The sequence below is a fragment of the Dromaius novaehollandiae genome, chromosome 11 (assembly GCF_036370855.1).
Source record: "Dromaius novaehollandiae isolate bDroNov1 chromosome 11, bDroNov1.hap1, whole genome shotgun sequence".
Lineage (NCBI taxonomy): Eukaryota > Metazoa > Chordata > Aves > Casuariiformes > Dromaiidae > Dromaius > Dromaius novaehollandiae.
This window is the reverse complement of record NC_088108.1, coordinates 6284733-6297601: the sequence shown is the minus strand read 5'-3', so window position 1 is coordinate 6297601 and position 12869 is coordinate 6284733. Positions and strand designations below refer to the sequence as shown.

Below are 12869 nucleotides of genomic sequence, written 5' to 3'. Positions count from 1 at the left end.
GTCAAACTTAGACTTCAAAAGCCACCCAAAAAGTGTCAGTTCAACTCTGAAACCTGCTCTGCACCACATGGATCAGATTTTCGTCTGTGACTTAAAGCTATCCATACCTTATGTTAGAACATCCCCTACACTGTTTTAACTATTATCAGTTGACAAACTGTGCAGAGGAATTATACTTCACCTACAAAATGTAAGTCACTTTGATACTTATTGGGCTGTGATTCTGGCACTATACATTTATATTCACATGAATTTAGCATCTCAGCATGGGGAGAGGCATTTTGAACAAGAGCTCCATGGAAGTAACAGTGGTGTGTTTGTTCTCTGGAGCCAGAATCACCAATCGCAGATTTCTAGGAATGCAGCTGAAATTTTGTTTAGTGGGTTTGGGCCTTCATGTAAAAGAAACCTGACCTGAAAATTCAGGTTTTGCTCTAGCCCCTTTCCTATCTATCAGATAACCATGGGGAGATTTTTCTGTGAAATTGTGCCAACAGAGAAAGCAAGTTTTTCAGCTGGGAGCTCAAGCAAAAGAGCGGGAGTTTTCTGATGATAAGCACTGCTGCTTAACACTGATATTCAGAGCTCTCCATAAAAGCATTTTTTTTATGTTGGCACCGTCAAATAGTAATAATCTTTTCAGTGGTAAACGTCAAATCTGACTGTGAAGCATACACATCCTACAGTATTTGAAGGTCTAGTAGGTCCGCAAAGAACCTTCTGATGTGCCCCAGAGAACAGCAGAAGAAGTGAAGTTAGCCATTTAGGGCTCCTTGACTGAAATTTCATTTCTCTTCAGGTGATAGACATAGTATTTGCACTTCCACCTTTGAGTGACCAGAGATAGCATTATTTCAGTGCAATCAAAGGAGTCTAATGATACTTCTCCAAAATCTTACAAACAATACGAAGCTTTAACAGCACCTGTACTTGGCATAGAAGTGCAATGCTTTCAGCATTTTCTGTATGGTTTATTAGTAATACACATTCTGGAATGGCAAGATGTATTCTCTAATTAAGACATATCTTGTGTAAGTCATCATCAAGAGATACAAGTGAGAAATTCAGCTACTGTCGCATTAGGCACCAATATTGGAGAACGTGAATAAAGAGGCACTTCTCAGGACTCTGCCTCCTCCAGAAAGTTGTGTCACCACAGTTCCTTGGGCTTTCTGGGAATCACCTCATAGAAGCAGTTTGGCATAGACTGCCAAACCCTTGGTTATCCCCCTGCACCTCAGGCAATTGGAAGAGCAGTAGAACTGGAAAGCGAATGAAAGGAGAAATGAAAATGAAAGGAGAAATGAAAGGAGAATAGAGATAGTTCTTGCCTGGATATGAGGGCCTGTTAATGCAGCCTCTGCAGGACATTGCTATGCCTGTATGCAATGCCTGTCCAAAAGCAACTGACAGTGTTTGGCTCATGGACTGACGCTTGCAAAGACCAGTGCTTGAAAAGCTCATCGGGACTTTTCAGAGAATTTGATGAAGAGAATAAATTTTACTGCAAATTTATCTTGGTATGTAACATTCCTCAATGAAATCACTATGAAATCCCCCAATGCCTTTAAATTGTTGATTCCAAATATGGAAGGGTGGTGAAACTTTTGTTTACATGATGTTTCTACTTTTATCCCAATATCCATGGGACTGTTGAACTATTGCAGAGTTTCTATAGGATCCCAAGCAGCAGGAGATTAGCCCTAGCTTACCACAGCTGAGTCTAGACACACAAGGCTGGGAGGCAACCATTGCTGCCTTTCCAGCTAGAAGAAAGGAAGGTAGGCAGCAGAGGGAGAAAACTGCCATTTCTTATATAGCCAGTGCTCACTCTGATTCCGATTTCTGCCTTGGTTTCCATAACCAAGGTTAAGTGATCACCATGAATCTCCTAACCTGCTTAAAAAGAAGATGCTTTAGATTGCTGGGTTATTCATGGAGGAAGAGGCTAGGCAGCAATCAGATGGCTTGCTGTGGACCAGCTCAGGCCAGCAGCTCAAGGTCTGCTGCTGCATTGTTTGCTTAATGTTAGGGCCTACATGAAAAATAGAGGGACTCCTTGATAACTATAATTTTCTCTCTGAGACCCTTGTAGGTCTCACAGAGAAGGGATAGGAAACTAAATGAGAGTATGAGAAACATGTCTGAAGACGATGCAGTCTGGCCATCTAAAATCAGCAGAGAACCAGGAGGGACGTAATGGAATTCTGGTTGATAGTGAATTTTCTAAATGGCACTTTGGGTGGGAACGGAATTATTTGTCCCAGGAAGATCTTTCAGTAACAAAAGTAACATCAAGAGACTGTGCCTTGTCCAACTCTGCAGCAGATGCTAGTGAAGAGAGGCTTTCATTTTAAATGGAGCTACTAAAATGTTGCTTGGCCATGCAACCCTGCAGCAAATAGTTTTCCTCACCTGTATTTCTTTTAAAGTTGATCATAGAAGTTAGGCCTACAACAGATAAATTGTAACATATAGCCCAAAACAGATGTACATCTGCCTATCATGGGAATAAGGCTTATTTGATGTAATAACTATAACCAAAGTCAGTTTCCACCACAGGGAATATTATTTTAGATCATGATGCAGCACATACCTGTGCACATGATTATCTTTTAGCACATGAACTGAATGGGGCTATTTGATTGCATAAAATAAAGTTTGGAAGAGGGTTTCAGAATCGAGACCACATTACTGTTATTGCAAGAAAATATATACCATGATATATTAGAGACAACATATTAGAGAGTGCAGCTGATCCTCTGCAAACACAGTATCTGTCTAGAATTGCAAGGAAGCTTTGTTTATATTGCATATCTATATATAACTTCTGTCTGGTGCAATTTGTCTCTCTCTTTCTCTTTGCTAGTGTACAAGTTGCCTTTCTACAACTAGGATTTGCCTTGGTTTCTTTTCTAGTGCTCTTTAAATCATACCTAATTAGAGGACTTCAGACTCCCTCATGATATCATGTTCTCCTGTAGAATGTGAAATTAGAGTGATTGTGGATTGTTTTAGTAAGTGCCAGGTTTCAACTTTGAAAAATCTTGGCATTAATGTTCATATCAGCATGCACTATTCTGTGCCTCAGTTAAGTTATGTTAGAATCAGATTAATTAACTGCAAATATACTGCATTGCTCAAAGTCGCTGTTTGTAAACCTTATTTCCTAATGAGGGTTGTTCCCAAAGCTTTATCTGGCATTTTAATGGTGCTGAGTAACATTGCTTTAATTTGCTGCCTATGCAAAGTACCAGACAAACCATCTGTGTAAATCCTTTTAATTAACAGGGTTCAATCTGAGCTTTTCTTTTTGGCATTCACAGCACATCAGTAGAAGCAATATAAAACATATAGGCCAAAGATACTACAGCATCAATGGAAAAGGAAGTAGCCTTGTTTCTGGGGCTGGTATTTCTCTAAGGGCTCAGACTTCACTACAGAAAATGATAAGCAGTGCTTACTTACATTTGCCTGTGATTTTAGGGGGATCAGGATGAGACCAAGAGTTAGCAATAGCACTGATTTATCACCAACAACATTAACATTAAGTAATGCCAAGGGGCTAAGATGTGCAACCTCAGCTTAGCACATGACTTGCTCTGGATTTGAACTTATCCTGTAAGTAGCTTTAAAGATTGAACATGGATGAAGAAATCTTTCAGGTTTTACAAACAGGCAACAGAATACAACTGCATCAAAAATGTGATTAGTTTCAAATAATCTTTGTTTTTAAAAGCAATTTGAGACTATGGCTACTATCCTTGAATTATTATATACAAGTATTCTTCTCTTCCAGACCTGGGATATTGTCCACCACTAGTCTACCTAGGCAGTCTTTGACTGATTTACCATATGCGCAAGGTAAATCCTGTCCTTATTGAAGTCAATAGAAAGATTTCCTTCTGAATTTAGCCTAGGTTCCTGCTGTAACTCTCTTTGCTTAAGATTATGTGTGAGGGAATGGAAGCTTGTCCTAGGAGGAACTATTGATCTGGACAAGCAAGATTTATATCAGTTCAGATCTACAGTATGACCTGATATGAAACTTCCCCCAAAATAGAATTGCATATTACTATATTTCGCTTATTCCATGAACTCTAGCCCCTTTGACAAGGGGTGTGAAGAAACAGTATGGCAAAAAGTTCACCATGAAGGGGTGCTAACGTAGTGCGAAGTGGCAGCAGGTGCCTTCCTGGTAGTTTCTGACAAAACAGTGTTAGATATGGATTCGATAAACCACAGGCGTTTTATGGAAATTTTCTGGTTCAGTGGAATTTCCTCAAATCACAGATTTTTCATGGAAACCTGCCTGGCTTCCTGACGGTCTGTCAAGAACTTGAGATTTCCATGGTGCAAGGTTTGAGGGCCACCACGCTACGTACACACACGCTGGCCAAGGAGCCCAGGGCTCCCTGGTTGCTGCGGCTTCCAGGCTCTGGGGAGCCACTGATGCCATCCATGCTCATGGATCACAGTCAGTTTTGAAAACACCATCATTTAGCTTCTTCTGTTTATAACTGTATTGCTTCCTGGATTCTTATAAAAGCTTATTCCTGAGATGCTTTACCCTTACTTGGATATGGAGCAGAAAAGCAGCAGTTATCTGCAACTAATCCCTTGAACAGCCGAGAGAAATTCCACTGGCAGTTCCTGGTGTTTGAAACAGTGGTAACTTCTGTAAAAGTATTCCTGTGTGGAGAGGGGAAAACAGTAACTGGCTAAGGGCAAACTAGCTTTTTGGAGAGCTTCACGGAAGGGTGACTTGAGGAAAGGCTTCAGGATCCAGAGTTTACTACAGTCAGTGAAATTTTCAACTTGGATCCTTTGGGGTGAAGTCAGGAGGCTCAGCTGCAATAGCTAACAAACAGCTCACACTTTCTAACTAACTCACGGGCTGGCAAAGCAGCCTCAGAATCAGTGGGTAATCACAGCATGCTAATTAGTAAGTTACTGCTTATTACGTGAAGTCTGACCTTCAAGACAAGAAAATCCATTGCTTTTGGGTGGCCTTAGCCATTGTGGACAATGAGGCCAAATAGCTTGGCTTTCTCAAAGTTACTGTGCTGAGTTTTACTGATCTAGGAGTAGACAGAAGTGGTAACAGTGTCCTCCTGAAGTGGAGGTTGTACAGGTTTGGCAAGGAAGGCGTGAAGGCAAAGGTTGTGCTTCTGCTTACCTCTTGGTACTGTCTGTTAGGACCCTGCACAGCACCAGGGTAAGGGGCTGTGGATTTTTATTGCATCTCTATTCAGGTACTTTCTTGTACAATACTCTGGCTGTTCTTGTTTGTACTTTCCTTAACACTCTCACTATTGCTTATTTTAATATCAGAACATCTGGCAAAGATCACTTAAAAAAAATCCTACAGACTCTTGGCTTGCTGACTTAGAAGCTATTTTTAAACTGCAACATTCAGAGTCACCTAGTGTCATTTACTGAAAAAGAGGGGCTTTTAACATCGAGCAGAAACACTAGGCACTCAGCCTGGCTTGGGTTTTGCAGTTTGTCTGTTTTATGAACCACCCTTGTAAAAACAATCAAGTGCTAAACAATATGAAATTAATCACGAGGTTTAATGCCTTAAGAAACCTACCATACTGGGAGCTGTTCTGCAGATAGTCTCTCTGGTCTTTTATAAGTAGATGGATGATGGATTATGAATTTGAATCCAGAGAGGATTTTGTGAAACGTCTGCTGAATCTACACAGAGCATAAGCATGTGCAGAGCAAGCGAGTGAGGAGCGGTTCTGGGACCTCGTCACTAGGTCGGAGCTGCGTCCTGCTCCGATTCAGAGGCAGCTGTTTGCACTGACATCGCTCCTGCACAGTCCCGTGTGCTCCCAGCGATCTGTGCTACTTCCTGAGCACAACTGGGAGAGCCAGTTTTGTTGGAACGGGTACTTCAAAGCTCTCAAGGTTGTATCCTGGCGCAGGAGACTGTCTTTGGGCACCAGCTAACAGGCATCCTCACATGCTGCTTCTGTATGGAAATCAGGGCATCCCAAATACAACAACATAACATCGTGTGAGACCACAATACTTGCCTTGGCAGTTTAAATTGGGGATTTTAAAATGGCATTTGGGGGGGATTTTAAATTTGGCATTTTAAATGGTAGGATGACTACTTGGAAGCAGCATATAAAGAGCAGTTATGAAGAATCTTCATTGAAATAAAACCCAGTTCTTGAAAATGTGCAGATCATGAGCATTTCTAATGCCAAAGGGGAGTGCAACTAAACTATGAGAGAACTTCCCCCTGGGATTCGTGTTTTGCTTATTGAAAATTATATGAAACCTGAACCTGCTTAGACTGTCCAACACAGTGGGCAGCACTTTGATGACCTCAGATCTGTGTTTGGAAAACCATTTGTTTGGGTACGAGCTGCCCATCCCCCTAGCTCTCCTCGATAGAAATTTATTGTTAGTTCTCCTCCTCCTTCACAGAGTCAAGGTCTTTTCCCTACAACCAAAATCATTCTCTAGGGTAACTCACACAGAAGTCAGCAGAGATAAACAGGGAGGAATCTTCCTTATTGAGTCTTTGTCCTGGTGTTTTCCATAACAATGTTAAAGGCTAATACAGTAGCCTTCACATTCCACTGTGAAGGATAAACTCCTAGTTGGGCCCAAAATATTAACTGAAGTAATTTAGAGTAACAGTAATGGGATAATTTATTCATGTGCGGAAAGTTACGTTTCTGGACAAAATCCTGCAGGTGGAATTGCAGCTTACAAAGTGGGTTGAAAAAAAAGTCCTGGCAGTGATGGAGAATAAAAAGCTAATTTGCTCTGATTGCAATTCGTGCCAGGAGCTGGAAGCAAAAAATGCAGGGAGCAGAGAGTTGCAGACGAGATGCTTTATGTTATGCACCTTGTTACCTCCCTAGCTCTCTTCAACTGCTCCCAACATGCAAGTTACCGTTGCCAAAGGTCTACCACAGTGCAAAAAATGCTATTTGTTCCTATACTGCTGATGTATTTTTAATATGAAACAGGCTATCATCCACGGGGGGTGTGCATCTGTCTCAGGCTGGTTTTCACTTTGTGTTTGCGTATGGGGCAGGGGTTCCCAAAATTAGCCAGCCTGAGTACTGTCATTAATAGCAACACCTCTATCCTGGGCCTGGCACACGCAGCGTAGGAAGTGTGCCTCCCACCCCAGCTTCCTGCCTTTATCTGAAAGTGGGGCTGAGGCTAGCAGTGGCAAAACCAGTCCCTGTCTCTTCTGCCAGGCACCCATGACACTGGGCTGACCCATAAATGTCCGTTTTGGCACTCCTGGTGCGGAGTTAGACCTTTGCTGGGCCTCACCTTGCACATGGTGAGCAGGATCTGTTACACCGCAGTATTGATCAGTCTGTTGCTTTCAAATGGAGCCTAGTAAGACAAGGGGAATGACCTCTGGATAAAGTACTTCTTGGTGAATAACTCTGGAGACTGGGGCCCAAAGCAAACAAGGTGTAACATATTAATTTCAGTTTTGGGGCAGCAATATTGAAAATTAATTCAAAGCTCGTGAGCTGTGCCTTGGTACAAAACATTTCTCTTCAGCAGGTAGTGCTTTTTCACCTTGTTGAGCTTAGGGAGGAGAAACTAAACTAAAAGATCCTGACAAATGAAGTGGTGCTTGATTCTGGATGAGAAAGCAACAGAGAGTGACATATCAGTATCAGTGAGAGTGTGCAGTGAGAGTGTAGAGGGTGCAGAAGAGAAAAAAAACAGTAAATCCAATTGCTTTGAAATTGCCTTTGCAAGGTGACCCGGGCTAAACTCTTCTCTGCAGCTTTAAAAGGATATGTGCCTCTTCCTGTTTTTGGAACAGCCTTTTTGGCACATGGATAACCTTGTTTAGATGTGAGCAGTCCTGCAGTTGCTCTGGTTAACACTATCTGAACCAGCCTCCTGTCACCTAAGGAATCGGAGTTCTGAAAAAGTGGCAATGAGTCCTTCGACCCCTGCTGCCTTAGTGTCTGCGTCCAAGAGGTTCAGCCAAAGCTCTCCCCAGTCCTGGGAAGAATCCAAGTGCTAGTGACATTCCAAGTAAAAGATGAAGGACCCCGCTTCCAGGCAGAAATCCTCTATTTTTTAGGCTGTCCCCTCTACTGCATGTAAGCCAATAGAATATGGTTATTTATATATAAGAAACAGCTACTCAGTATGAGACATATATTTGGAATGGAAAAATAAATATGTGTTGATATTGTGATCCTTACAAATTCAAAACAGAGCAGCCTGAGACTCAAAGAGGTGAGGGAAGCATCCTGCAGAAAGAGATTATAGAGCTTGCTAAGGGAGTGATAGTCAGCCAGATTTTGATCTTAGTTACGTTGAATAAATCTGGTACGACTCCGTTGATTGGACTAACCCTGATGCTTTGTGTTCAAACTAAACTGCATTTTTAAAAAAGTATTATTTTCAAAAAGATTCCCATGCTTGTATGGGGAAAGGATCACATAAATAATATTCATCTGTGTTTATGCAGGGCATTTCATTCACAAATAGCAATATTTTTATATGACACAGAACACTTGTCAGTTTTCCTGCAGTCCCGGCGAAAATAAGGCACAGTGATAGCAGTGAGCTTGCTTTGTAACCAGAGAGCCAAGTGATGCTTATTTTGTGCTCCAGAAGGGCTGGTGCAAAGAAGTGTATAGCTGCGAATCTGGATTTCCTCCTCCCGCCAGTGTGGTTCATTTTCCCCCCAAGGCCTTTGGTGCAGGCAACGTTCTCAGGTCGTATCATGGCATGACTGTGCTACGCTGGGGCAACTTGGTGAGAGGGGCCAAATGCAGAGGGGATGAAGGAAACAAAGATGACAGGGAATCTGTGTAGCACTGGTAGCACGGGGCACTGTGGAACAGGTGTCACGGTGAGCCGCTGTTAGGGCTAGTGCATGCTCTGTTTCTCTCCAGGTATTTGCCAGTCCTCCCTCAAGAGGCAAGGAGGCCTCTTGCATACTTCTGCCTCCGAAAGGCATGAAACTTGTCAACACCATCAACGCGGTCAGTACATCTTCCTGACCTGCTGCTAGTGCAGCTTTGGGGCTGGACAACTAAACTGAGCCCTGAGTACCATCAGCATGTGGTGGGACAAATGGCTTTTTTAATCGACTGTTGCAAAGTCAACACCACCAGCTGCTGAAAAAGCAAATGTGTTTACCACTATCATGTCAAAAATGATAAAGCACAAATATTTTATAGCTGCTTCATCACCAGAACTAAATTCTGATTCATCATCTCGTGGGAATATAAGAACCTCAGGTAGAGAAAACCTACTACACTGTTTCAGTGCAAGGTTATCTTCTAGGGTTTACCTGGTATTATTTTAAATAATCTTTGTGGCAGGAAGTCCTTGGGGGATTATAGCACAGTGTAAGAGAGCAAACTGATTTTTCTCCTATTAAAAATTCCTTTGCCTAATTTCCTCTCTTGATTTTTGTTTCCCCTCTACATGAATGTGTCACCTCAAGGTCTGATCTGAAGTCCATTGAATGAAATAGATTTGGAATCTGGCCCAAACACCTACTCTGTGTGGTACGGTGTAAAGGCAGTTTCCTCTTTCATCTTCTGTCTCATATTTCTACAGTATTCCTTAGCATTTCTAGAGAGGGGACTATATCACAGCCAATAACTGCATCTGTTTTCATAGCAGGCTTAGTCCAAAAACTATCAAAGCTAATAGAAATCTGTTGATTGACTACAGTAGACTGTGGATCAGTCCTCAGTCCATCTACATTTGGCCTTTTCCCTCAGTCCATGCATCACAACCTAACTTCTTGTAAATCTATGATTTAAAGAAACACAGGTGCTGTGTGAAGGTCCCTTTAAAAAACAACAAAAACAGTTCAACCATGTTGTTTTTAAAGCAGTGGCTGAGGCTGACAATAAATTTGGATTGAAAAGCTGTGCTGTCCAAAAACTGCAAACACAAGTCCTAAAGAAAATCCATATGTGCCTCTCAGATGCAGGTGTGAAAGATATTAAGGCACAAAATGCTTTACATTAAAATAACTTCAAGGACAAGGTTAAGCTCCAAAAACTCCAATGTAATTCAGAGTTAAGCACAACTGCAAGTCTTTAATACAATCAGATGGTAGAAAGTATATGAAACTCATTGCTTGAAGGAACTAGTAGCACCTTATCTAGGCAGTATGAACTTTCATACAGATTCAAGCTAAAGATGTAGTTTCAGTTTAAACACTCAAAAGGTTCTTGGTTGTTTTTCAGCTTTCTAGGGCTAAAGTCAGGCTCTTCACATTATTTTAATATATTTTCTGCAGCTTAATTTCCTGTGTTTTCTTTTATAGTGGCATAAAAAAAATGCCCAGAAAAACTCTGAAGTAGTTATAAAACACTTTCTAGGTTGCTCTGTTTTAATTTCTGGTCTAAGGTTGAACCATTATATGAATCTATCAATCACTGTTCCAGCCAAAGAAGCAAATTGAAAGAAGTTTTGGTGCATTTTGAATCCTGTCTGAAGTATCTTTGAAGCTCTGATGAAAGAGTTATTTTGGAAAAGTTCTGAGCAACCTATCATCTCAATGCAAAGACTGGAAGTTCTCATCCTGTCCTCCATGCGTGCAGATATGTGGTATTTTCAGTGCATATTGGAAGCTGGTTTACAGATTGTTTGAATTTTTAGTGTTCAAAGGAACAGAATTGAAACAAGTGATAACCTCAATCTGGCAGTGACAGCAAACATTCCTTATGAAGCTAGTATCAAAGGCAAATTATAGGAAAAAATGAATATTGATCTGAGCCCAGGTCAATATGAAGAATTAGACATCTCACAAGAATGCCTATTTCATTGTATTTCCAAATCAAAGTTTTTTCCAAGTAAACAGTTTACTTGAACCATCTGACAGCTACCCACTGTTAGGACTATGCATAAACCAGGATATCTCACTAATTTCTGATGCTGTGTAACATTCTGTGAGTCCTTTATATTCCAGATGTGAATATCCAGCTCGTTTGTATATACAGAGTAACTGTAAACAGGCATGGCTTTGTATTTCTCTGACACCTCCACAGGACCAAGTGCAGACTGCAAAAATTTGAAAATTGCTCTTATCAATAGATAATAGTAAGTAGTTCTCCAGTTATGACTACTAGCTGGTGTGTATGTTGGCGTGCCTGTTCCCCAGCCTCCTGTACTGTGACTGCCAAAAGCTCAGGTCACAGATTATTTCTGATTTCTTTTTCATCATCTGAGAAGTACAAAGGTGGGCTCTGAAGGCAGTGGCATAGCTACCGGGCCTACAGGTAATGTGACATCATGTATTAAAGGTCTCGAGAGATTCAGATGCTGATGTAAAGTAACAAGAGAATGTAGAGATGGACACTGGAGGGGAGCTGAGCATCCACCATTTCTTCCATGAAATGAGGCTCATGTCAACCATGTGACAAAGTGGGCAGGATACTGAGAATGTGGCCAGTTTTTCCAAAAAGTGAGATATGCCTAAAGCTCCAAACTCATATTTCTGTCAATATTCTCTTATTCAAGTGCCAGTTGTCTATTCCTTGGTGTCAGGAAAGCAATCCTAGTAGGACTCACTAGTAAGGTGGTTATGAACTTCAGAGAGAAGTTCATCAGTTAGAAAATATAGATAAGTATTATCTTCTGGATGAACAGTTCAGACAGATGCATGCATAAAGGTTTTAAGTGCTCAAGATTTTCAGGAGTCTGACTGTTTTTATATTATCAGACAGACAATCCAGCTGCTCCCAAAACTGTAGACAGTGTTGTATGAATAAAGAATAAAATAGGTAGGGCTTTTCAGCATTACAGTTGATTTATTAATGTTGACTATGAAGTTTCCTCACTCTTGTATTCCAACAATAATTCTACAGAACTCTCTTTCTGCACATTGAGTTCTCTTTTTCCTCACTTTTTTAGCACTGTATTTTTTATGGAGATGCTTCCAGGGACTTTCAGGTGTACATGTGGTACACTACTCCATCACTGATAGTTCGGACTTTGTAACTCAGATGTTTGAACTCCTGCAGGGATAATGGCTGATAGATACAATGGAGCTATGTGAAGGCTGCCTTACTCACAGTGCTTTCAGGAACCTCAGTTATTGTAATCTTGTACTTTCAATGCCAAACTTAACTGTTGCTTGTGCTGCCTTTGATCTTTTTCATCTGAACATTTCTGCCAAGATCTAACCTTTCTCAAGCAGTGACTTATACAGAGATACTCCTCCGCAGATCCTTAGTCCCAGCTAGTCTGAGTACCCCTGATGCACCAAACATGATGCTCCCATGAGCTATGTGTAGCGGACTCAGAATTCAGTATCAAAATCACTAATATGCTGTTGATGTTTTCCACCAATGATGGATTTTATAAGATTTTTCCATAATTTTTCAAGTCTTTCATAAAATGACAGCTGTTATTGCTGTTTTTTTCATCTCACAGACTAGGCCTTTAGGTGGTCTTTAAGGTACCTTTTTTATTGTTACTGTCTAAAAATACACCATGTGTTGACTTTCAGTAGCTACAACACTTGCTCTTGTCAATTCAGATTTCAACAGGGATCACAAAAGAAAGAAATGCTGTCTGCACATTATTCGTCTCATGAGACTCTCTCTGTGGCCTTCCTTACTCTTCTCGCCATTGTATAGAGGAAAGGAAACCACAGGCTCAGAGACTATGTGTACTACTGCCTCACCAATATCTCTCTGTGGGGTAGGATGGAAAATGGGTCTCTTAGCAACACAGTTCGTGAAGAAATTTGGTTGTTCAGGGATTTATGCAATAGAAGGACAGATTAGTATACAGAGGGGAAAACAGTTTCCATGGTTGAAGCTTGTCAGAGTTGAGAACCCCCAAGATCTTTCATGGTAGGTCAGAGATCTGATCTTCCA

At 41.1% G+C, this 12869-nt stretch overlaps 1 protein-coding gene across 4 annotated transcripts in view; it reads right to left on the bottom strand.

The window, feature by feature from the left end:
* Positions 1-12869, bottom strand: part of CHRDL1 (chordin like 1) — a 45452-nt gene that overhangs the window by 17699 nt on the left and 14884 nt on the right. The gene's annotated exons all lie outside the window — the stretch shown is intronic.